This window comes from Rhodnius prolixus, unplaced genomic scaffold (assembly GCF_049639745.1).
Source record: "Rhodnius prolixus isolate KJV_2025 unplaced genomic scaffold, Rpr scaffold_13, whole genome shotgun sequence".
Lineage (NCBI taxonomy): Eukaryota > Metazoa > Arthropoda > Insecta > Hemiptera > Reduviidae > Rhodnius > Rhodnius prolixus.
The window spans coordinates 3,293,631-3,320,848 of record NW_027411583.1 but is presented as its reverse complement, the minus strand read 5'-3'; the positions used below and the strand labels follow the sequence as shown (position 1 = coordinate 3,320,848).

General features: G+C 32.9%; 1 protein-coding gene and 1 long non-coding RNA gene across 3 annotated transcripts in view; both read left to right on the top strand.

Moving 5' to 3' along the window:
- dlp (glypican dally-like) overlaps positions 1 to 27,218 on the top strand; it is a 326,011-nt gene that overhangs the window by 97,527 nt on the left and 201,266 nt on the right. The window contains exons 1-2 of one of the 2 annotated variants that reach the window (XM_074115929.1): positions 12,526 to 12,735; positions 25,278 to 25,318. The exons of the other annotated variant lie outside the window; for it this stretch is intronic. The gene's annotated coding sequence lies outside the window, so the exon portion shown is untranslated. Of the gene's footprint in view, positions 1 to 12,525; positions 12,736 to 25,277; positions 25,319 to 27,218 lie in introns of those variants that run through there. 2 annotated transcript variants of the gene reach the window in all.
- LOC141447957 (uncharacterized) lies at positions 11,291 to 15,073 on the top strand. Its single transcript, XR_012454707.1, has 2 exons — positions 11,291 to 11,421; positions 12,521 to 15,073. It is a non-coding gene; the product is annotated as an uncharacterized lncRNA (long non-coding RNA).

Here is a 27,218-nt window from a genome sequence, read left to right as displayed (position 1 = left end):
CAACTGGCCTTTTTTTCTTTTTTAATTCCATTCCATTAAATACGTGCCTGAAATGGCTTAGCGTGGCCATATTTAATGAAATTTTTTTTAGGCATTTATCCAAGTGTATCATCGCACAAATCCATCTCAACTGGCCTTTTTTTCTTTTTTAATTCCATTCCATTAAATACGTGCCTGAAATGGCTTAGCGTGGCCATATTTAATGAAATTTTTTTTAGGCATTTATCCAAGTGTATCATCGCACAAATCCATCTCAACTGGCCTTTTTTTCTTTTTTAATTCCATTCCATTAAATACGTGCCTGAAATGGCTTAGCGTGGCCATATTTAATGAAATTTTTTTTAGGCATTTATCCAAGTGTATCATCGCACAAATCCATCTCAACTGGCCTTTTTTTCTTTTTTAATTCCATTCCATTAAATACGTGCCTGAAATGGCTTAGCGTGGCCATATTTAATGAAATTTTTTTTAGGCATTTATCCAAGTGTATCATCGCACAAATCCATCTCAACTGGCCTTTTTTTCTTTTTTAATTCCATTCCATTAAATACGTGCCTGAAATGGCTTAGCGTGGCCATATTTAATGAAATTTTTAGAGAACACCGTTTTATTACATTTTATTTAAAACTGGATAGGAAGGAAGTCAGATGGAAATATACTGTAATAAAATTATTAATAAGTATGTATATATAGTTTTCGTGACCGCAAATTGTTAAACTTAGGATGGAAGATTTGCGAGGAATCGGTCAAATAAATACAATAATGCACTTTTGCAGCTTTTTCAGCATGAACTGTGTCTTGAAAGGTGCCCCCTAAGACTCGCAGGCCAGGTTAGCCAGGAGGTTATCAACTGCTCTCTGTGTCTGAGGAGGCACCTTTAAAGGCACAGTACATGCTTCACAAGTTGAGTAAAGTGCATTATTTGATAAATTAAGGAATAAGTTTGATCCTTTTTAAATGAAAGATATTGATCAATTAAATATGTGGCAGGAGGTTTCCAATTTTTTGGGGGGTAATTAAACGCAACTCTCCCAAAATTACCAAATAATTATTAAACCTTCTTGTTTGTAACAGATATAAAATTAATTTTTAGCCATTTTGTGTATGCTTGAGAACATCTAAAGCTCTTAACATTTGATTTTTCTTAGAAAACTACCTGGAAAACTACTTTTTTCCCGATATTAAGAAAAATACTAGCTTTACTGCCTTAACAATATTTTTAGTAGAAAGGGGATGAAAAAATACATAGAAATGACCTATCGCGTGCTCTTCTTTCTCTTTGATAACAAGTTAAAAAAATTGAAATATAATTAAAAATACCAGATTTTGAAATGGCCTAGCACCTTTAATTTTGAAGATATCGAATTGCGGTTTCCGGTTACTTTCATTACTTTTTATACTCTTTAAAACTGTGTATATGAAAATGGGGGTCAACTGCGAACCCTCACTTTTGGTCGCGCGTCAGCCGCGTATGCGGGCAGGAATCTAAAATCAAGTCACATATTCTGAAACTAGAGGTGACAGGCAACAAATTTTTCCTCTACCATTTTTCGCTCAGGACAACCGTTTAAGCATGAAATGCATATGAGCCGTCTTAAAATGAACACCCTGTATATACAGATATAGCGGGACTTTCACGGGAATTTTGGTAATGACAATGGGACAGATACAATAGACTAGTTACAACAAAAGAGTAAATACAATAAATATTGGGAAATTTCTTTAAAGAACAAAAACCGTTAAACACAAAACACAGGAGAAACCAAATAACCCTTATGCACTAAATAACAAATAACCAAAAGATTTGAAGTAAATGTTTAAAAAACCCAGCAATAATTATGTACAAAATTTGGATATCTATTTATTTTTTAATGACAAAATTGTAGCAGTTGGCCAAATTCGACGTGTCTGTCCTAAAGTTAACTGTGTTGTTCTGTTTTACTAGGTGGCACATTTCAAGAAAATTTCGCTTATACTGTTTGTATTGTTTAAAGAAATTTCCCAATATTTATTGTATTTACTCTTTTGTTGTAACTAGTCTATTGTATCTGTAATTGCAATTGTAATTACCAAAATTCCCGTGAAAGTCCCGCTATATCTGTATATATATACTTGCTTCTCCATTTCTGGCTCTTAGTTTCTGTAACTCAACCAATCCGCATAGCCACGTAAGTTTCAATAATTATAAAGAATTTATTGTATTTTACTGTTTATTTTTGTATTACTGATTTTTACTGTTTTTTCTATGTTACTGACTATGTAAATTGTTTTGTATTTGTAATATCCAGGCCCTGAAGAGGACAATATATTTGTCGAAACGTTGGCAAAAAGACGAGTTGTTTTATTTGACCGATTCCTCGCAAATCTTCCATCCTAAAATTATTAATAAGGGAAAATTCTTGTGGGTGAAACAAATAAGGTTATGCACATAATTCTGGGGCAATCTCGAAGCTTTATAGTGACTGGATTAACAAAAAAAAAATTAAGGCTCAGTGAAATAGTAGAGGCTCTGAACGGAACTGAAGTGGTTGCTGACAGGAAAACAACAGTTTAAAAGTATACTGCATATCCAGCCAGGAAATAGTTTCATGTTAGTGAGGATTGGTGTGCAGAATCAATGTGAACACACCAGCCCAACCAATCGAAGACCAAAGGGTGACTAGAGTTTGGGTGGAAGGTAATTAGCAATTACAATGTCAAACATTAAACCTCACTTTGAGCATAAACTAATCTAAAATCTAAATCTACCCAACTAACTGTAGGACAATGAGAAGATTATAAGCAATAACAATGATTATAAAAATAAATTATGTGATGAATTTATTTAGCGCCTTTATTGGAGTTCTTCAAAACCTCTAAATATACAGGGTGATCCATTTAAAACGCACCAATCGCTAATAAATAACTACATTTTATTAAAAAGAAGTATTATGATGTATTAAGTATTATGAATAACTGCATACGCGAGATTCGAACTGCGGATCTTCCACTTACAAAGTAACACTCTTGACCATTAGACCAACACCCTGGCTAGATATTCTTACCGCAATCATAGGTCATGAAGTCTTGCATACAGGGTATATTAAAATGCTGTGTTGGTTGTTTTCATTTTTGATGATAAAACAAATTTATTCTGACTCACCCATAACCATTACATTGCACATTTTTAAAATCTTCATTTTTTTTTTTTTTTGGCGCATCAACAGCTGAGGTTATTAGCGCCCGGAGCTTTTTCCAGTGCACTGCCGGCCTCCGGACAGTGTTCTCTCGTTACAGACAACACTGTCCATCACCGGACAGTGAGCTGTAAGAAGCTCCTAGGAAGAGAAAATCTAAGGGTCAGCTGCTGGATTCGAACCCGGGACCTCCGCGTGGGAGTCCAGTATGCTAACCATATAGCTAATCCCTTCCCTTATTATTATTATTATTATTATTTTTGTTCTTTGCGTCGCAAATAACATTTTTTGCACAGTCAGAGGACCTCCTAAAACGTGTATTTCTGGTGGAAAATTAATATCGAAAACCGTTCACGAATAGAAAAAAATTGTAACTTTGATCTTAAATAACTCAATTAATATTAAGGATATTGAAACAGGGTTAACGTCATTATTCACAGTTTTTTTATGTAGTTTTCATAATCATTGTCAAAACTAGTGATCCTTATGGAACATCAATCGGGTTATTGGCCGTAACTCTGCCAAAAATTAAGATACAGCATCGGGGGTGGAAAATTTGAAAACTAGACCAAAAAAAAACATATAGTTTACTTCGTGGGTTTTTTCGAAATTCCGCTTTCCTAAAAAGTTATTAGCGATTGGTGCGTTTTAAATGGATCACCCTGTACGAGTATATGTAATTAAAGAGCAGGGCAAATTAGCTAGTTACTAAGTCGATGGTTGTGAACGTAGTCTACTCTCTATTTAGAAATTATGCAAAAAAAAAATAGAAAATAAAATATAATTTACGTAAGAGGACTTTCGACTGAGGAATTTCGATCGCTAAAGTAATGATATATTTTCCAAAAACCACTTTTATGAACTCCTGAGACTTCAAAGTAGACATTTCCTATTAAAATTAAAAAAAAAAAAAAACACCAACACTTCTTTTTATTTAGAAGTAAAAGAAAATCAACATTTAATTTGGACATACGACAATTTTTGTTTGTCCCACAGAAAAGAAGAATTAACGAACATAAACAGTACTGTAATGACAAGAAGAGCCTTCCTATATGTGGAAAGGTTTAAATTTAAGTGTTAATTGGTGCCAGTTTGTCATTTACTAGTCAGTCCATCAGTGGGACTTGGCAGGCTTTGCTCCCTAATGTCTAAATTAGGAGTATGTTTAGTTAAGGAAGATCTGCAGCAGCGGACCGCCCTAAAGATATACATTCATTATACACATACTCACCCACGCCCGAACATATTAAACTGTTGCTTCTCTTTAAACATCATTTTCTAGTCTCTCTCTCTTCTCGGTGCATTCCCTCCGTCTATCTCCCTTATAACAACCATAAACTCGCTAAGAGAGTGGCCTGTGTTTGTTAATGGGGGAATGAGTTGGGGATTTTAATAAGAACCGTGAAAACATTCTAAAACATAACCTGCCTTCACTGGCCATTTCTAAATAACCTCACTACTGCTTAACTGTACTTTTCGCCCAGCAGTTATTTTTTTAAGATTCCATTCATAGTTTATGCTTATACAATTTTGAAACTAAAAAGCTATAAACTTTGGATACGGTAAATCAGACAAAAAAAAAGAAAATGTTTAAGGTGAATTAAGGGGAAAATATCGATAGAATTGATTGTAAACAAACTCTGAAATTTTGAAAGCATAATGAGTTGGCGCACTGTCGTTGTGAAAGAAATCAAGACTGCATCCCCAAATGTTAAGATTTCTACCTAACTCAACATTTCATTAAGCTTATTAAACCATTAGCATTCACATCACAACCACTGTGACCTATATCTAGGGTTGCCAACTCTATAAAGTTCCAAAAAAGGACACCCAAAAAATATTAGGTACATTCAGAGCCGTCGACAGGATTTTGAGGCCCGGGAATATACAGGGTGTTCCGTATAAGACTACCGTTATTTCGGGAAGCGATTCTGGGCATCATTTGCAACAAAAAATTCCATATAAACTATGGCTCGATTCGGCTCCGTTTTGTAGATATTTTTAATTTTATGTTTTTTCAAGGTACCACTACTTTTTAGCAAACAGTTGTCTATATTTCTCAAACTATTATAGCTGCAGCAATTCCAATTAGCTCATTAGAAAGAAGGTTAAATTTCCTTTTAAATAAGCTAATTTATATTTCAAAATAATAATATTAAGTATTTCACTTTGTGGTCCAAACATAAGAAATAGCAAGTTTCTAATTTTGTCCAAAACCTTTGACTTCATTTTTCTCAAAAATATTATATAAGATTTAAACGTGCACTATTCATGAAAAACATCTAGATACAATCACCTCTCGAAAGGTATACAATGCATAGAGGTTATTTTAGAAATTGATGCAGAAATCTCTGATTAATTGCAAAAAAGTAGGCCTCAAAACAGCGTCGGCATTATAAAAGGAATTAAACTTCCATAAGAACATAATTAATCAGAATCATCAAATCAAGTACCATTTTTTGCATTTTGTTCATCGTTACATCAATAACCTGTTGATCTATTCAGTTCAGTTAGAACAGAAAAACAACTCGCCAAATGAAGAAGTCTCAAAAGTCAGAACTTAAATCAAAAATACAATAAACTAAATTAGATTTGTGTGAATAATATCTGAAAAAAGGACAAGGACAACCAGGTGTTAAAAAAGGACTGTCCTTTCCAAAAAAGGGCAGTTGACAACCCTACTATATCTCATCACCGGTTTCAATCCTACCAAGGTCCAATTGTGAATAATGTGATACAAAAATCTTAGAACATATAGATGCGTTTATTCTTCCAGTCATTAGTCACCATTAACCGTGCAATAAACGTTACCAAAATATAAAACACACCAAATTAAACGAGCTTGAGAAACCTCACCTGTTCAACATGGTCATCAATTGTGGATGCTGATGATCTCCTAGTGTTGCCATTAAGAACTCCTAACCTCTTTTGTTGCGCATTTACTGTACCCATTTCTTTCCAAACTCATCACATTTTTCCCCATTTTAAGTCATGCACAATATTTTACAAGTTTTCCTACCCAGTTTAATACAATATCTTACACAAGAACGCTACACAAAGAAACTGCTCATGATAAAAAATTGGCCAAGAATAATTATCATGATCTGATCAGTTTCAAATGAGGTTAACAATAACTGGAGGTTATTGGTGAGGTTTGGCGCTTCAATAGCATCTAGCGGGTATTTTCAGAACTACTGATCACCTACAGAGAATAATAGATCTTTTAAGTCTTCATTTACCTAAACTAAAGTCAATTATTGCTAATTGAAAAAGTATTTCATGATTTCAAGTTTTTACACTAGTTAACAAAAAATTTAAAGTAAAAATAAATAATTACGAGCATATTTTGTATCGTTAAAAACTCAAATATGAATCCGCCCATTTTAGATAATTTTCTGTTAACAATATTTGCGTAGGTTGAAAAGAAATCTAAGAATTTGAAGTAAAGTAAAAATATGTTCGTCATATAGCCTGACGACAACTTCGACTACATATCTAATTAAGAAAAGGAAATGATGGCAAATCGAGAATACAAGAATATATTGACAGATGAAATTATTGACCTGGAAATCCATCCATAATCCGCCACTTTATCAACAAGTTGGATAAAATGATCGGTATTGCGATGCCCATTTTTCATCCTAATGTTTTCTAACTAGCCAGGATAGCACTTGAACTGGCCTAGCTTCAGTGATTGAATTAAAATTGAATATTGTGTTTTAAGACTAGCAAGCTACAAGGAATAAAACTGCGAGCCACAAACGGTTTGGATTCGACCGATAAAGACAATAGTAAACATTATTGTAAAGAAAATTATTGTACTTGAAAAAACTGATTCAACCATGGTGAAGAACAAAAGCAGTGATCAGTATCCAACGGACGGCCATTTTAGTGCAATCTTATTTTTTACCATCTACGTTAAAAGCACTGTTTAAAGAGAAGAAGAAGAAGAAGAAGAATTATTTATTATAATAGAGATATACATAGAATAAATATTAAAGAAGTATAAATGTATAATACATTACAACCTTCTTAACTGAGTAACAAAGAGAAAAGTTAGGTGAGGAGGATTGGAATGCAGGGAAAAAGGAGGAAAAACCTGCAGCTAGTGTACAGAATTAGAGTAGGATATGTTTTAGTCTTCTGTGTCTGTATGTTGTAGAAGGATCTGTAGGAGGCTATGTCGCGGCATAGTGGATTGGGATGGCCGTCTAGGATGGAAAGGAGTTTGAGCAGACGATTTTGGATGAAGGAGTGTACCAGAGGATAATGGACGCAATCTCTGTGGAGTGAGTCAATTCTAGTGCGTCGTGGAGAGTATGAGAAATTTGTTCTGGGTTATCTGAAGTTGCTTGATGTTGCTACTACAAGTCCAGGCTCCGAGGCGGAGCAGGCGTAGAGCAACATCGGTCTAATGACTACTTTGTAAAGGAGGGGTTCGTTAGTCACAGTCATTTTGGAGTCACGTGAGTGTTTAAAGAGAATAAGTTAATCGAACTTAACACAACTGGATTTCAAGATATTTTTAACGTGATCGGCACTAAGATTTTGTATTAACTGTTTAATGTTTAGAAAGCTACTTAGTTTTAAGGATGATTAAAGACCAAACAAAGCTAACAGACGATAATAATAATAATGTGATTTTCATTTTGGTTTTTCTGAACATTTTAGAGAAAGAAGAAACAGATTTAGAAAGTTAGGCGTTTTTCTAAACCTTCATTTTGTAAGTGGTTACAATTGTAGAATCTCTGAAACGTCATTTTGGTGGGAAGGAAAATGAAAAGTAATCAATACATTATTAATATTATTTTTTTAAAGATAAGAATTAAACTTTCCCTTGTTCCATCCAAATATTAAAGATTCCAAGGTGCCTTAGTAATTATAAAGTTAAATTCTAAGTAAAGAAAAGGGATGAAGACGAATTTAGAACTTAACAGGGAAGTTACTTTGCTCTGCTCATGCCCAAGTAAACGATAGCATGCATACGAAGAAGTTGAGACTTCTAACAACCTGTAAGTTCTATTCGTAGGTATTAGCAACAAAGTGTACAGTCAGGTGTTTTTTACTTTTGTCTTTTGCTAAGATCTAAAACCTTTTCCTGAGTAAGGCAAGCACATCAAAGAATTTTATTATAGTCACAGTGTATGTGTGTGACTAGCATTGGATAGAACTCGTTAAACACTGGCAACACAAAAACTGTGTCTATGTGAAAGACACAAGACCATGTAATGCCGGCTTAAAGAACAAACTACTGAAACACAAACCTTTACAACTTGTATAATATAAATGTCGCTTTACCTTTTGGTAACGTTCCTTTCAGATTGTATCTCTTATCTATGGCGTTCGTAGGATTTCAACATTAAATACAAAGTACCCTAGAACTTACAACTTAGCAATCAGATATGAGCTACACATTACCTTCTTTAAGGTTGCAATACTAAGACGATTAGCATGCGTGCGCATTCAACTTTCGCCTGAAGACCATACGGCAGAAAGTTATCTCCCGTTTGAATTTAATTAATATTAATGTAAGAGTTAAGTAATCTGTAGAAAATTAGGCTACATTATTAAGCTACATTACTGAAGATGAAAGGAATGGCTATAAGATCTAAATGCTTATAGTTCATTAATCTAAATGGAAGAAATAGTTTTCTATTAAATCGATAAAACTAAATAAGAATTCTATAAAGTTGATAAAATGACAGCGTGGAAATTTTACATTATTCAATATTTTTTTAGGCTTAAGTACGATTGCAAATCAATTAAGATGGAGCAGATTTCTAATAATCCATAAAAAGTAATAAATTATTTGCAATAGTTGCAGACGCTCCGAGGGATGAAATTCATTTTTTATTCTGTGTTAGAAGAATGATTTAGTTTGGCTACGAATGTTCTAGATCAGGGGTGAGCAACCTTTTTAATCAATGGGCCAATTTAAATTTAAATTTTTTTTTGCGGGCCGCACATAGATTAACTCTTACTAATAATTTACGAAACGTCCGTATTGCATGTTTGAACAAGTCACCGACAAGTGTGTATCTCGTCACAAAAAAATCGCGCAGACGCGGCGCGTTCGTATTGCATGTTTAAAAACGTCGTCGACAAGTAACTCGCCATAAAAAAATATTTCGGTTTAGTATGTACTACCATTTTATTATAATTAATTTTATAACAATATATTGATGGGAGAAAGTGGATAAAATAAATTCAATTTTAGAAATGCTTGGCGGGCCGCGTGTTGCTCATCCCTGTTCTAGATGTAATGGAAAAAATAGACAGTAGACTACTAACTGTAGTGTAGGCAAGTTAGGGCTGTTAACGTAAGTGTAGTTCGTGTTGTTAGGCTGGGATATCCAAGAGGATAGTTCCAGCTGAGGATTCTTTAAATAAAGCTACATTACTTCCTTCTAATAGAGATTTTATCGATAATTAATCGTTAAAATGTTTAAAATTAGAAATATATATCTAAATATCAAGGATAGTGAGGAATGCAAGGGTCCAGACTAGGAGGTCTCCAAAACAAAAACGTTTGTGAAAGGAATTAAGCAGACAGGCCCGAAATTTCTTCTCTCCTGGAGTACGCCTCAAGTTTTGGCAGAAGAAAAAAAAAATGAAGCTATAGGCAACGACCTGGAAACAGCTTCGCAGGCAGCAACTGGCAAGTCTACAGTTCAAATAGAAGAGATAATTACTGGTTACCGCTTGGATCTTGAATCGAGGAAACCACAATTGCCTAGATATAGATGCCAGAATCTGACAGAAATCAAAAACTTTATCTAATTCAAACTGTGAACAGAGGTATCCTAGAGATGAAGGAAATAACACTGTCGGAGACTATCGTTCAAAGAGACCCATCTCACAACCCAAAACTGGTTGCGCTTAAGCATGAATCAGTCGTATAGGGTAGTGATGCAGCTGACATGACATATCTCTTCCCATTAGGTTTTTTTTTTTGGCACCAATTACTTTTATGACCTGACCGGACATTGAAAGAGATAACGTGTCACACGAAAAAACAAGATGAGAAATTTATTAAATTGTATTACAAGAAATTGAATGGTAGATTTGCCAAGTACCAAGCAACGGTTAAAAAACAAAAGAAAAAGGAGTTTTGTTCATTCCATAAGATAACAAGGACTGTCACTGTTTAAGTTGAGGAGACAGGAACCATTAGGTTCAGTTATTCGGAAAAGGTATACTCTCAAAGAAGTTCTGAGGATATCCTTTGATAATGTTGGCAGATCGGAAGTCGGATCGGCTTCTAGAGGGGCCCTTATAGTTCTTGTTAGGCATTAATTAAAATCTAGAGAAATGCAGGGTTATTAGCTCTTTAAGCAGTTTAATATAAACAGTAAAAATATTTTTTATAAAACTTAGCCTTAGCCTTTTAGTTTTTAAATACTGGCAAAACTCTCAAAATAGTTTGGTTTCAATATAGGATAGAATAGATTTTCAGGATAGTGCATTCAAGTTTCAAAAAAGTGTTTATCTCCTGGAATTTATAAAGTAAAAGTAATAGTAAGCAGTGGGAGGAGTACACTGGTTTGGGAAGTTGATAATTGGTTATGTCCTTATATCCAAAGCCAGATTATTGGCGGGAAGATAGGTTTTAACGTTTCTAGTGAACTCTAACAGTCGGTGGTATCTATTGAATTGACATGGCAATGAAAAAGAGTGGAAGAGTGGATAAAAAGAGAAAGAATTGTTTGCTATTTAAGGTTACAGTGCTCTTTTATTTACAGAGTGGATTCAGAATTGTAAATAGAGACAAAGTAAACTTAAACTGTCATCTGGTGTTTGCTTAACCAAATAAACAGTAATGGAAGAAGAATCCGGGCTATGTTTTAAATGTGCTCAATTTTAAACAAAAGCCAAGTATTTTCCAAGAAGTGAATGAAAAGCAAGCTGAAAAGGTTAGTTAACTTAAACATGTGTATTGAATACAAAAAAGAGCATTCAGTTTTCGTTTGAAAGACATGATTGCTTTGTAGAAACACTATTCACAATTAATTGACAGTTTCCTATGCAACTAATCATCTCCATTGTTTTCATGTTTATAAAGGTAATGTTAACATTATTTTGCAATGTTTAATTAAAATTAGCATAGTGCAAAAGGAAAACAAAAATTCCAAACTTACTTCCAACAGGGTTCCTTTCGAAAAGTAGTTGCACAAGTTGGTGAATACACCTTGCACTAACACTACCGAATCCACAATGCACTGAAATTATAAAGGATTTCTATAGTGTAAGTATACATATTTTTCACATTACATTATATTGTTTATAATCAAAAGTTAGGGAAATGTTTATTTGTTTAAAAGAACTTATTCAAATTAATGTAGGTTTAAATTGTTTTTAAGTGTACAAAGATGGTTGTAAATTCAGAAAATTCAATTTTAGAAATATTTTTGCCAACATACTTTTTTAATTAATAAAATACTGTATGATGGTAAACTGGGAAAACTAAATTACATATTTCAGCTTTAATTAGTTAAGCAAATAAAATATCCAGGTATGATTATATTAAGTTTTTCTTCTCTCAACTAAATTAATGCCCCTAGATGTGAGCTAATTAACATGTGTACCGTTAATACTTGAATCTCCTGTTCAATTATAATGATGTAAAATCTTAATTCATAATTAGCTAAAATTTCATTTCAAAATTGTGTAAACCTAATTTCAACTAAATTCAAATTCTTATTAAAATGATTTTAATATAATCAGTGGCTAAAAAGAGTTTAATTTATTGACTTAGATTACAGCTTTGTTAAGTTATTTTTTTAAAAAGTTGATGAAATGTTAAATCTTAGTAATTCAACGCCATTTTTATGTTTCAAGTAGTCATGAATTTGTACTTCATTTATTACAGTAATCCATCGTGAAAACTAAGTAAATCTTACACAAATACAAAATTCATGACTTTATGATTGAATTAGTTACAGTTTATTTGCTTTAATAAATGTATAATTTACCTTAATAAGTAATTAATAAATTGACACAAATCTGGCATTCGAGTTCATTGCACGGCCATCACATAGACTGGGCCTGAAGGGGGCTTACCTTGCCAAAGATTTTTTTCTTTCAATTTTTTGATGAAAATTAAATTAATAAAATTATCATTGTTTCATTAATTTTAAGTAATTTTGCTGACTTTAAATTTCTTCTTTTTTTAAAATTTTGATTGATCAAAGTTTTAACTTGTTAATAACGACCGACATTAAATTATTAAAAGTTTAAATACCCTAAATTAAAAATGGTTTTATCAATATCAACTTTTGTAAAATAAATATAATACATTTAAATTAAAATATAATTTTCGAATTTAATCCAAAAATATTTTTCAGTGATTCATTACGTCATCTCATCATCTTGCCATTTGCAGATTCGTGAGTGATCCATTTTTTTTGTGATGTGATATGCTTTTAAGTTATTTTAAATTGTGAAACAAAAGTAGTGGAAAAAAAACAAAAGTGAAACTTTTCATAGATTTATAAACGAAATTATGTTTGTTTAAAGTTCATTAAAATAAGCAAATTGCTAGATAATTTGCAAGTGAATGGTATGTAAAAATTTCAAATTTTTAAAGCTTATATTTGACCACATATTAATGTTAATTAATTTTATTAAATTATGATTATTGATCTTTATGTAGTCAACAACATTCATCAATTTACGGATTGTTTTTTTACGTTTCGCCAATTCTTGTTCTGAAGAAGAATAATGTGTACTATTTCTTTAACCATCTGCAATTTTGAAGCATCCATTACCACATAGTTTTCACAAAGAGTTTAATGCATTTTAAACCTTTTTGAATTTCTCGTTAGTATTTTTCTCTGCAATAATAAATTAGGATTAATGTTGGAAATTTCCTACAGATTGAGTTCTTTTGTTGCAATGCCAAGTGAAATCAGAATCATTTTGAAACTGATAATGAATGAAGTACTATGAGTTGATAGATTTGATTTTGCTGTAGATCTATATTTGTCAATGCTTTCAGACATTTGTCTGCTTTAAAATTGTAGAAACAAAGAAATTGCAGTTTATTGTGACCTCGAATTTGATGTAGCATCAGTATTAATTATAAGGTTATTCCAAGGGATCCAAAACTTGCGGAGCTGCATCATCTTCATTCTTGTTCTATTTCAAAGTAATATATTTTTGCAGCCTATAATAAATAATTATGTCGTAATCTATATTATATAACTATTTTTAAAATAAACTTTTAATGATAATATAAATATAGTTATTAGTAACTATATTTTATTTCAATAATAAAGGTATTCTGGATTAGGTGCTTATTCGATAGATAACGGGTGCCCTCACTTTATGTTTTTTGCTAAGGTAAAGTAAATTCAGTTATAATTTTTCTTTTAGAATTTATTATTAAAACAGAAGATAAATTTCAGTTTTATTAGTTTCATTTTATACCTTAAATGGAGTTAATGAACATTAATTCGTGTTGTTTCTGCTTCACTTAATTTTCCATACATCTTCTTTAGTTTACTCATATTTCTTTGTGTGAATAACATTTTGCAGATTATATAATGGATGTAGATAATGGTTTTAATGGAGCTCAAAGTAATATCATTAAAATAATACCTTCTCAAATTGTTAGGGAACATTGACCTAGGAAAATATATGTATGTCTTTTCCCCAACTTCTGTATCACAATTTTGACACTTAGCACAAATCGTCCTTCCTATTTTGTAGACAGAAAAAAAACCTTCCAAAACTCTATGTAAAACCTTTTTAAGGAGAAATAAGTTATTAGTTGGATTAGTAACTGAACTTGTGATTGGAATTCCAAGACATTCATGCACATAACTGTCACTAAGTTATAACTTGTAACTTTTCTTATTTCGTTATCAACCTTTTTTTTGGTGTTTCTAAATGTGCCTCATATGTGCTGCGGTTATAATGTAAAGTCAATTCTCAGTCGTTACAAATGAGATTCTGGAAAATACCATTTATTTACCCAACAAGACTTTAAGGTTATCACTAATCTTACTGATTGCTATCTAGAGGACGTAGTGATTAATGTATGAATAAAAATGGTTTAAGATATCGGTGCGTATGATGTTTCATTCTATCGAATGTACATTAAAAGTGAAATAGATTCCAGTATTGTTATATACGCTTTTAGAAAAGACAGAAAATGTTTTGCAGTACAGTTTTAAATAGGTTCCAAAATCCTCGCGTCCAATTCTTATAAACCAAAGAATTCACAAAGTCGACAGAATCTGTTACCTTGACCTTTTACTTTACTAAAGACTCACCTTGAATGCGTTTTACTAGAAAGAAGAAAAAAAACTTAGCATTAACCTTCTCTATGAACTTTTCTTAAGACTTTTCGACGACGCTAAAACTTCTCTAAAACGAAATAAGTCTACTATGTCTAGTAGTTTTACTGGAATTATAGAGCACTACCCTATAATAGTCATCGAATCGAAAGCGTTCCTTTATAATGATCTCTATACTTTCCTTCATCCGCGATCTAGCGAAATTCCGTTCTTATCCTCCCTTAGAAGCCCATCCTTATGCGCTAATCGAATCTCTTCAATCTGATATCTGATATTCTAGGTAACCTAACAAGGCAGGCGTGTGAAGCGAAGATGGCCTATAGATCTTTAAGCTTTCAAAATAAATAAGTTTGTGTAGTGTCACCTGTGGGTGTGACTTCTCCAAATCGCCAAACTTGTTACAGTTACTTTTTAACGTATTCACTTATTACACTACTTATATGTATTTGCAATATTCAATAAAGTAGAAACTAAAGCATTAAATCTTTGAATTTATTTATGCAATCGCTCGCTGCATATAGCAACACTCTGAATTGCTCAAAAGGTTGTGCTCTTCAGGATAAAAGAAGAGAGTATTAGGAATGAAGTTTACTTAAACATTTTAGGAGCTAATTCGTAAGGAGTTTTAAGGACATCATCTACCTCTCTAGCTTATAATGGAGCAAGATCTAATGTGCATTTTCTAGGAGTTACAAAAATTATTCTTTGGCGTATTTACATAATTGTCTTTTTCTTTTCCTACATGATTCATCGTCTCTTATTACCCATTCAGTTTCAATAAATGTGCTTACCCCTTTCATGGATCCATACTTGTAGTAGAACTTAGCCAACCAAGACTTAATAATGCAAACCAATTATCATTTGAATAGTATGAATAATTTTTAAAGAACTTTTCAGTTAGTTGTAAAAGGACTTGGGAGTTCTATGTTTCCTCTAGTTAGAGAATGAAGCCGTCTAAGATCTTCCTTCCTTTCTTTTCCATTTACAAACTCTATTCATATTCATGTACTATGGTATAATTACCTCCCTTTATACTTATACTGAGTTAACCGTTCATTTTGTTGACCTACTTAATTTGAAACCTTTTATGAAAGAAGGGTGGCCAATAAAGAGATTGGTAGTTTCAGATATCCGAGATATTATAAATTCAATAGGTTCTAACCATATTTTGGCTTGTCTATAGTATATCTATCAGGTCCAGTTTCCTGATTTACTTTAATAAAAGGGAAAGGTTTTGAAAACCAAAGCGTTTTGGGTTTTGTGGTAAACTGGACTGATGGAATCCAGAGAGGGCTTATTAAAATTTAAGGAAGGCTAAAAGGGAGTTTGTGAAGGGAACAACAGGATGGTGGTAAACTAGTTCAGTTTTCCTAAACCAATAAGACCTAATGAGATACTTAGTGTTTCTAGGGCTGGCCTTATATACTATATAAGAAAACTCTCTTAGCTCAGCTGCTTTAATTAAAGATCTATTGTTGAGTTTTCTTTTCAATCGCTTCTTCTTTGACCATTGAAATTAGTTTTTCTGCTGATTTCAAGTGTTGAAATTTAGTGATAGGAATTTTGAGATTCTTAAGACTGTTTATAGTCAAATTTGAAAATAATACTTTGTTTGATTGATTGATGAGATTGCTCAAAGCTACACGCACGTCATCATTTGCTTTTTTAGTCGGCTCCTGGACTTGTTTTTAGGCGCTCGACGTCCCACTTACCGCACTGTCGCCGCACACGCGGCCGCATGTCAAATAAATATATTATTATTTTAAAAATGTTAGAATAGAAATAGAAAAGAAATTTATTATTCTGGGCCAATTGTCCCCTAAGAATAAATACAGGTACAAATAGAGGCCTTAATAGTTTGGCCTGTGATTAAAAAAAAATATATAAATAAATATTTACAAAAAGTGATAATAAAAATAACAGCAGAAATTAAGGAAATAAGTTAAAACAATTAGAATTTCGGAGGAAGCTGAATAGAAAGGAGATTTAAAGATAGAAAGGGTAGGAGCATGGCGGACAGATGATGGTAAGGAGTTCCAGAGAGAGGTAGCACGTTTTAGGAAGGATTTGTCAAAGGATGAGGTACGGTGAGAGGGAATATAAAGATCGGATGAGCGAGATCTGGTATTACGGGCATGGATCGAGGATTTAAACTTAAGGAGTTGAAAAAATATAGGAAGGCCTTTGAGACTGATGTGTTAAGTGTTTCGCGGACCATATTTTAGTTCTTGCTGACCACAGTTAGGGAACCACTGCACTAGATCGTACAATTATTAGAAGTATTACTTAAATATAACCTCTAAAGATCAAAGATTTTCTGAGGATTTTCAAATTGCTTTTGTAGTACACATCATTCTCAATATTTCCACGCCATTAAGATCATGCAAGATAGTGAGGATTCAAGATCCTGCTGTTTGGGTTTAGCAAACCCATAGGTAAATTAATAACTGTTATCATCTAATTCTCAAACACTCAATTCTATAATAAATTTTACAAATGTATACTTTTGACTAAGAAACTCAAGAGATCTGCGAGAAAAGGCTTTATATTTAGACATGTTTTAGTAATTCTCAAATCAGTATCATAGTTCCCTGAGGAGATAGCGTACCGAAATGGCAAACAGTATTCATACCGTTTACACACACGAGACAAATCACTTTTTAATAAATTTAACTTATGTCAGCCAATAATATTAGTTTTAGAAATTGATCAGACTTAGTTTCATCACATTTGAATATTAAATAAACAAGCTGTGTTTAACAAGTCTATGTTGAAAGGCCATCAGTTTGAAGATATGTATGATATAAATTTCAAATCCATTTTTATAACAAGAGAAGTGTAAACTACATATGTGTACTTGAGTAGGCAAAAAAGAAAAAGCATGTTTATACATTGTAAGCACCTTGCAAAAAAAAACGAGATAAATTCATATCTTTACACTTAAAATGTATATATATCAGAAGTATACATGCTTTTTATGTGAGAAATGCCAGTTGTCAATGTCATAATACATAATAGCACCAGAATACACTTGCTTTCAAATGCCATCAGTAATACCATGTTTTTTTCTTCCTCTAGATATCTTTATTTCAAAAATATAGAGGATATATATTTGTATCTAATACTTGGTTCATAAATAAGAAAATTTGAATTTATGAAGGTTTTACTTATGAAATAATTAATATTTATTTGTTTCAATTCCTAAGCAGTGTTGACAACTTATATTGTTATTATTTATTACATTCTGTTACTAATTTTTTACTCACTTTGTAGTGTGAAGCGGTATTTCAAACTTAACAGATCTAGTTAAGCTTAATTTTCCAATCAATTGCTTGTTGCCGAAGTAAGAGTCTAAACTTTTGTAGAACTTCATCTAGTCTATACCATAGGTCTAAAGTCTAGAACAATGGAATAGCTGTCCTTTATCTTTCACTTTTGGATTTTAGAGAACAGTCTTTTCTAAAGTAGGTATTCCAGATAGAATATCCTGCATCCAGAAGGAGTCCTTCTTGTTATCTCGTTAAGCTCTTTCTTCTCAATATTTTGTGATGAACTGAGGTAGGTGAGGTGGGACACACCCTCAAAATTTAAATTTAAAATTTAGTAAACATTTATCTCTATTTGATCATCGTTGAACGTTCTTTTGGCCTCTGATAGGGACATCTTCAGATGATGTCAGTATCTTTTATTAGAAGTGCTATTTCTATTCTTTCATCAATTATAGAAATTTAGGCTTCTTTTAGCACTTCTAGCACTAGAATCAGATCATCCGCAAAAGCACCAATATTTCTTGGTTGGTACTTGCATTCTTTATTATTCTCCTGTATGTCTAATGGTCGTCATGTTTTTCGGGAGTGGAGCCATTGCATTGCCCTCACACTCAAAAAATAAATTAAAAGACCCCGAAATAAATCTCTTACAATTTCTTGATCAGTCTGTGGGTCTCATTGCAGTAACTGAGAGGCTCAGGTCCATTATATCAATCTCCGGTCTCTCGCATCCACATCCTCACACAGATGACATTGGTCTTCCTACCGTTAAAATATTTTCCAGCCAGAAATCACCACCACCAGCGCCCTTAAATGATTCTTTCTCACACCCAAGTGCCTAGTGGTGTCTTTATTAGTTCCTTCCATAAAACTTAGCTGGTCCAGAGTCTTTACTCCCTGATAATCCTCTCACTATATCCATAGATTGATGGACTAGATCCTCTGCTTTGCAAAAGTTCATCAACTTTTTCGTTACTCTCAATTCCTGAATATCCAGGGTTCCAGAAGAATCTAACCATATTTCTCTAGTTAAGATGGTTCAGGCAGTCTTCTGTGTTCTCCTTACCAGCTTTTGGTCTTAAACAGGGTTTAGCTATTGCCTGTTAATACTGCTCTGTCTATAGGAATAGTTCCTTATTTCCGTTATATTTATCTGGATTCCCTCCAGCGTTTTGCAGCATTCTATTCCATACAATTTCGCTCAAAAATAAATAAATAAAAAATAACAGCCCTATTACCAGAGTTCTTTTCCTACCTTCTTAGATCCAGACATCTGCTTACCATGTGCTTAATGTGCACAACAATTAACAAAAAGAGAGCAAATCAAATAATTACCAGAAATGTAAAGTCAGCATGAATAGCAAACATTAGCTGGTTAATGATGATTAAAGCAATTACTTTCCTAATTGTATCTAACAATCTTCACTAACCACGAACATTGTCAAAGTCTCTTATTAACATTTTTTTTTCTTGTGGTTTTTCTCTCTTTGAATAAAAGACAAATTTAATAAAATGTCCCCTGTCTCACTTTCACTTCGTTCTATGGAGCTGGTTTTATATTAAACAAATATTTTTGTTCTCTTTGTAGGAACATTTTTTAACAAAGTATAGCCTTGGCTTATTTCTAAGTTGAGTTTTATTTTTAAAAGAACAATTCTTATTTTAATAATTTAGCATTTTGTTTAATATTTTTGCCTGTAATGTTAAATATTACCTAATTTTTGTGTTACCACTGCATAGTTTCTCTCCTTATTAATTATTAATATTGTACAGAACAGCTGCATTACTTGTAGCGAAATTGGGCCGTTCTAATAATCAAATTAAAAAAAAAAGTATTAAGTTTATAAAATATTACACTGAAACATTACAGGGTAACCTGCCTTACATTACTTGTAGCGAAATTGGGCCGTTATAATAATCAAATTAAAAAAAAAAGTATTAAGTTTATAAAATATTACACTGAAACATTACAGGGTAACCTGCCTTACATTACTTGTAGCGAAATTGGGCCGTTCTAATAATCAAATTAAAAAAAAAGTATTAAGTTTATAAAATATTACACTGAAACATTACAGGGTAACCTGCCTTACATTACTTGTAGCGAAATTGGGCCGTTCTAATAATCAAATTAAAAAAAAAAGTATTAAGTTTATAAAATATTACACTGAAACATTACAGGGTAACCTGCCTTACATTACTTGTAGCGAAATTGGGCCGTTCTAATAATCAAATTAAAAAAAAAAGTATTAAGTTTATAAAATATTACACTGAAACATTACAGGGTAACCTGCCTTACATTACTTGTAGCGAAATTGGGCCGTTATAATAATCAAATTTAAAAAAAAAGTATTAAGTTTATAAAATATTACACTGAAACATTACAGGGTAACCTGCCTTACATTACTTGTAGCGAAATTGGGCCGTTATAATAATCAAATTAAAAAAAAAAGTATTAAGTTTATAAAATATTACACTGAAACATTACAGGGTAACCTGCCTTACATTACTTGTAGCGAAATTGGGCCGTTCTAATAATCAAATTAAAAAAAAAAGTATTAAGTTTATAAAATATTACACTGAAACATTACAGGGTAACCTGCCTTACATTATTTGTAGCGAAATTGGGCCGTTCTAATAATCAAATTAAAAAAAAAAGTATTAAGTTTATAAAATATTACACTGAAACATTACAGGGTAACCTGCCTTACATTACTTGTAGCGAAATTGGGCCGTTCTAATAATCAAATTAAAAAAAAAAGTATTAAGTTTATAAAATATTACACTGAAACATTACAGGGTAACCTGCCTTACATTACTTGCCAAAATTGTGCAAAAAATGTGTACTGAGTGTATTCTTTATTATTTTAATCTTGATACTAAGGATGCTAGAACGCAACGTTTAAGAAGTTGAAAAATTAACAGTTAAATTAAATAGTTATAATATGAGTTAAAAGGGAAAGGATTAGCTATGCGGTTAGCGTACTGGACTCCCATGCGGAGGAATCCAGCTGCTGACCCTTAGATTTTCTCTTCCTAGGAGCTTCTTACAGCTCACTGTCCGGTGATGGACAGTGCTGTCTGTAACGAGAGAACACTGTCCGGAGACCAGCAGTGCACTGAAAAAAGCTCCGGGCGCCAATAACCTTAAATCATTTAAAATAAATAAATAAAAAAACGAGTTAAAAATAATTATTAGGTAATTTGCTGCATGTCACCTTTATGTAAAACAATTTATTACAAAGAAGAGGTATTTACAAATGCACTTTATTATTAGTAGGTACATATTAATATTTTATTAAAATATTTCATATATGCATATTAAAGGAACAGTAATAAAAATCAAATAATTTGACCACAACTTTATCTTTAAAAAGAACAACTTCTTTTGATAATCTCTTTTGCGTTTTACACTCTGATTTTACGAGTATATTTTAGCAATGTCATAAAAATCAAACAGTAAATGGGATATAAGGTTTACTAGAGTTATAAGAGAACGGAGCAATGTCTGTGGTGGTAAGCCATACATTTGAGAACTTAAAATCCACCCGACTTTGGATAAAACCAAATAAAATTCACTCAGATAGAGCCCAGGCTTTATAGACTTAGGATGGGTGCCTAGTAACCAGCATAACTGATTTATTATGTATAAACAAACACTTTGATATTCACCTCACTCTTGTGAGTATGTAACGCACTAAATCGTAATATTTTCTAACTATAAAACATGTGTACATACTCTTGTAAACTTTTTTTTTTTTGTTTTCCTTTTTTCAAATATTTGTAAATAATTTTCAATTTTTAATGACCTGGAAGACTAGATGATTTACCCCATTATTCCAGGCAGAGTCTGTTCAATGTATAGATTTGTGCTGTTCAGATCCTAAAAGGAATATAATTTACTTACAGAGTGGTAAGCAAGGAGGCCTTATAGGCCAAGTCCCCACTACGATTATTCGGAAATTATTTTTAGGCTGAAGATCCTGAGAGAATTGGAATCCAAAACAAGATCTTTTTTCTTATTGGGTTCGTTGGACAAGACGGGATTCGGTCTTGCCGGGAGGTTTCCTGTTTAGCGTCATAAGTTATCAAAGAAATTTGCTCATTGAGTTGCAGGAACCAGTGGCTGGAATATCCTAAGTACAAGAGGTTAGCAAAAAAGTTGAACATGTTAGTACCCAAGTTCACTACGGTACCAGATTTCCTAGTCTAATTGGTACATATTGGCGGATGGTAAGCTATTTTTGGCCAATCTTCAGGTCATCTAATCTTTTTTTAAATAAAAGAGTAGGATCTGAAATTGGCTCAATTTACCTGGAAAGTCAAACGTTCTCTCCGCTACCTAAGAAAATCTTGCTTTTTTTATTTCTTTACAAATCTGGTGTTATTGATGAAATTATTGATGATAATTATGAAGTTATTTAATGTCTGCAAACCGAGCTTACTTCGCTAACATGAAATTGTTTAAGACCTCCTATCTGTCCAGAACCTCGAAGATAAGGCTTTATAGAACCTTAATCAGGCCGGTTCTTACATACGGTGCTGAAACATGGACGTTCACATCTGCCATGATAGATAGTCTCAATGTTTTTGAACGTAAGATCTTAAGGAGGATTTATGGTCCAGTTTTCGACTTCTCTCACACATGGAGACCAAGAAAAAACTGTGAGATTTATGCTCTATATGGGGCTGAGAATGTGGTCCGTTTCATTAAGGCTCGACGATTGGAATGGTTAGGCCATATTGCTAGAATGCCAGAAGACAGGATGCCGAGCAGACTGCTGCGTGGTACCGTCATAGGCATGAAGAAGAGAGTTGGCCGGCCGCGAAGACGTTGGCTTGATGATGTTGAGGACTTGAGAGTCCTTGGAGTGTCAAAATGGAGCACAAAAACAGCCAATAGAGATGTCTGGAGTCGCATTATTAAGGAAGCCAAGGCCTACCCCGGGCTTTAGAGCTACGTAGTAGTAGTATTATGAAGTTATTGATGAAAAATGGAAAACCGGAATTAATAAACCAATATTTGCTGCCAGAGAAGGGACGATAAGGGATAATATCGAAGACATTTCCAGATCTATCATAGAATCAAAAATGTCTGCTTTAAAATATGCCAAGTGTCTTTAAAAGGAGATTGAAGAGAGAATCTTTTTAAAACGCTAAATATTCGTGATTATAATTCGACAAGAAAGATTTGAACTGCCAACTTGATCTGTTTTAACGAGGTGATCGATGACGAAGTAAATCCTTACATAAAAATATACTATCTTTTGATTGCTTCGAATGATTTCTCAGATTTCAGATTGCCATCACAGATCACGTATCTACTTGATCCCTTAGCCCAAGAAAGACTGTGTTACAAAAGAGTTGAGATTAAAAGTAGTTAACTCTTGATTGTTCTAACGATTTTCAGACTATTGTCAGCTAGCTGCTTGGGGTATCTTATATTTCTCTTTTAAAGTATTTCTTGAAATTTCTCAGAGCTCTTGGATATTGCAACTTTTTTCCCCCATACTTCTGTGTAAGAGAAGAGTGAAGTTAGACTTAGATTATAGCTTGTGCTACAATAATTTTTTTATAGAGATTATTGTTCTAATCAGATACTTGTTATAATACGTTGATGTGTGGCGCAGCTGTACGGTAGTTATAGACATTACTGAGTCATTAGCTCTACTTTGACAAAATTCATGACTTATATTTATTGTTTTCCTCATAATATTGATAAAATATTGTTTTATAATAATATTACAATGAATTTGATCTTTAATAATAGTCGCTGTTTCAATGGAATTTAATTTAAAAAATACCGAATAAAAAGGACGCATGACAGGGGCGCTTTACCCAAGTTGAATAAAATTCTTTTTTGTTCTTTGCCAATAAGATAAATCTTAATGCAAAAAACGTTTTCACTGCAAATAAATTTTTAAAGTTACTGAAGCTTAGCTTGCTGATCCCCGACGAGATATACCTTGAAGCAGATAGTTTGGAAGGAGGAGGATACTTCTCAAAATCATCATTTAAAACTCTTTCTCATAAAGTTTCTACTATCTTATAAAGAACCAGAATTAAGGTTTATTTAGTTGGCCATTCCCAATAAACCCGAACTAAAATATTGTATTTTGAAATCCTAAATTTATTGATTACATATACATTCTGTTTGTTTTGTATTTAGTTTTTCCTACTTTTAAAAAAAGAGTATAGAAGCTGCTCCAAAGTTTCGAAATTGAGTCTTCAGTAAAAATATACATTATTTTTTTGTTCAGACACAGAATTTGTGTCACCAATGTCACAACACAACTTTGTTTACATTCAGAAAAGAGCCATTATACGAGGGTCGTTTGAAAAGTGCGTGCAAAGTCAGAGAGATAGCACTACTGGCGCGTATCGAGGTTATGTTTAGTTAGTAGCATCTCTTGGAAGAACACACACCAAGTTTCAGCCAGATCGGTCTATTTCTTTGTGTTTGGCATTCGTTTGAATCGAGGAAGTCGAGTGATTTTCTCACGCTTGACCAAAAACGAAATCGTGTGAAGTGTTGCAAGGACCGGTTTGCAGCTGTTCCAGAAGAATCCGCATGACTTTAAGCGTCGTTTCGTCACTGTGGATGAAACATGGATACATCACTACACTCCTGAGACCAAAGAACAATCTAAACAATGGGTTACCTAGGGGGAATCTGCGCCAAAAAAGGCGAAGACCGTTCCTTCGGCCGGAAAGATTATGGCGACTGTCTTTTGGGATTCGCAAGGAATAATCCTCATCGACTATCTGGAAAAGGGTAAAACTATTACAGGTGCATATTATTCATCGTTATTGGACCGTTTGAAAACCGAGCTGCAAGAAAAACGCCCACGATTGGCCCACAAAAAATTCCTTTTCCATCACGACAACGCTCCAGCTCACACCTCAGCAGTTGTGGTCGCAAAATTAATGGAAATAGGGTTCCAACTCGTTTCACATCCCCCCCTATTCTCCAGACTTGGCTCCCTCGGACTACTATTTGTTCCCCAATATGAAGAAATGGCTGGCGGGAAAAAGATTTTATTCAAACGAGGAGGTGATTGCAGAAACGAATGGCTATTTTTCAGACTTGGACAAATCCTATTATTCGGAAGGGATCAACAAACTAGAGCAGCGTTGGACGAAGTGTATAAGCCTAAAAGGAGACTATGTTGAAAAATAAAAAAGGTTTACCCCCAAAAATTAAGTAGTTTTTATTTTTGCACGGACTTTTCAAACGACCCTCGTATTACCAACCTCTTCCATATTTATTTGAAGGAACTTAACTTTGGTGAAAAATTTGTCATTTATAAGTTTTTAATAATTGGAGTAAGAGAATACCTTGCTAGTCACCAGTTTTTGTTGTATTTTAAACCCAACTATCTAAATTCTATGATTATTTCATTGATTTACTTTTTGTTTTTTTTTAATCACTGTATTTAATTTAAAATATAAGTTGAGTTTATTGTTTCAATAATGTTTTAATTACAATTCTTGTTTGTTTCACATCCTAATGGAGTAATTTTAATCTGTTACAGGTAATTAACAATTTGTTCCTCGCCTCTGAAACTCACGTATAGTAAGTTGCACATTTATTTATGTTATTTGATGGGACTTTGGCCGTGCTTGAAACTTTATTTTACACTTTAGAATACAATATTTACCTGTAAGGTTAATATTACTTACTTTACTTAAATTAGCAAAATGTGTAAACAAAAGTTTGATTGTTAATAAGAAGTAATTAGTAATAATTTTTTTTTTGGCCTTTTTTTTGCATTGGCTTTCGCCATACAGCCAGCATCGACTAGGTGCTTATCACTAGAATATCACTCACTCTCCATTCTTACCTATAAATACATTCGCTTCACACATTCATCCCTCTACTATATACAACTATTTACATAAACTACAGCTAATGGATGGATCAGTACTCTGGGCTCCTGCCATCCTTATAGCTTAACCGAAATTGAAATCACGTAAACCTTCTCAAATCATTTTCCTCCATTCATTCTAATCGGCTATAACTTTTAAATACATTCATATTTCATTGCTAGCTCTGCTATAGATTTAAGCACATATTTGTTGGTGGAGAATATTATGTCTTCGTAGCGAAATGGTGCATCTAAATACCTGTATATGTCGTCAAACATTCGTTTCCTTTCTACCACATAACGTGGACATATCATTATTATATTGTCTTGAAATCCTCCTCCTCATTGCAATCTACAGCAAAGAGGAGAGGACCTTTTTGTTGATCCTGTGTAGATACGATCCGCACACAGCGTGGTTCGCCCTCAGCCTGCTTATTGTCGTAACAACCCATTTATTAGTGACAGTAATTAGTAATATAATTATTAAGAAATAATTCAAAAATTCGGTTTGAATATATAAACTTTAGAGTTAGAAGATGAAAATTATTTTAAGAAAAAGTCTTGTGAAGATTTTCACAATAGATTTTTGTTTGATGTTATGTTGTCTAAAATGAGGATTAAGTTTTCCAACTTCTTGTAAATTTTCCTCTTCCTGCAGAGACTACACAACCGGAAATCTTAGATGAAAGAATGAATAAAGCAATATTACTAGGGTTTTTTTTTATTGCAATTAGTTTATTAAATTATCTCGTTGAAAAGTCATTAAAACCACATTATCATGGTAACAATGGAAAGAATCTTCATCTTAATTCATTAAAGACATTCCTTCTTTTTGTTATACTTTAATTAATTTAAATTACTTTCATTAAAGTTCCTTAAAAAAAGGATATAAGAAAAAAGAAAATTTAATTGATATCCATTAGCAAGATTGAGGTAATGTTATTATGTCAAATTAAGATAATCTTAGATTCACAAACAGATTTGTTTTATTATAAGCTGAAGAAGTTGTAGTTTTCAAAAACAGATTAACATGTTACCATAGTAATGGAATATCATGCAAATGAGATTTGTCTGCCGGATGCTAAAGCGAATGATAGTGAGAGAGCGTGCGCGTCTGTATGTGAGAGATTTTTTTCTTCTTTTAGATCAAGATGTAGGGGGATTATATGTCTTTTAAACCAGTAACAGGTAACAGGCCTTCTTAAGCGGAGGAGACCTAAAGATATAGGAAACTTTGCTAAGTGACTTTGAGAGTGCCTACTTCGGCGGCATTGCTAGGGAAGAATCTGAGATGCAAGCGACCGTAGCGAATGGTTTTTTTTCTCTCTTAATGCTATTTACTTACACATAATGTGTTTTGTGTATGTGTGTGTTTGTGTGATGTATTAACGTAAGTTCCAAGATGATGTAGGCATTGGATGGAATAGAAAAGAAAAAGAGATACCGAGAAAAGAAATAGTAGTAGAGGATAAAGGTAATGTCTTAATGACTTTAAGGAAGATTTGAAAGGCTGCGGCTGCTCTGCAGTATGTGGTTGGTTGGTTATCCACTGCTTTCCTTTTTTAGATTATATTATTATATCATCTGGCGCTTTAAAGTTTTCATTCC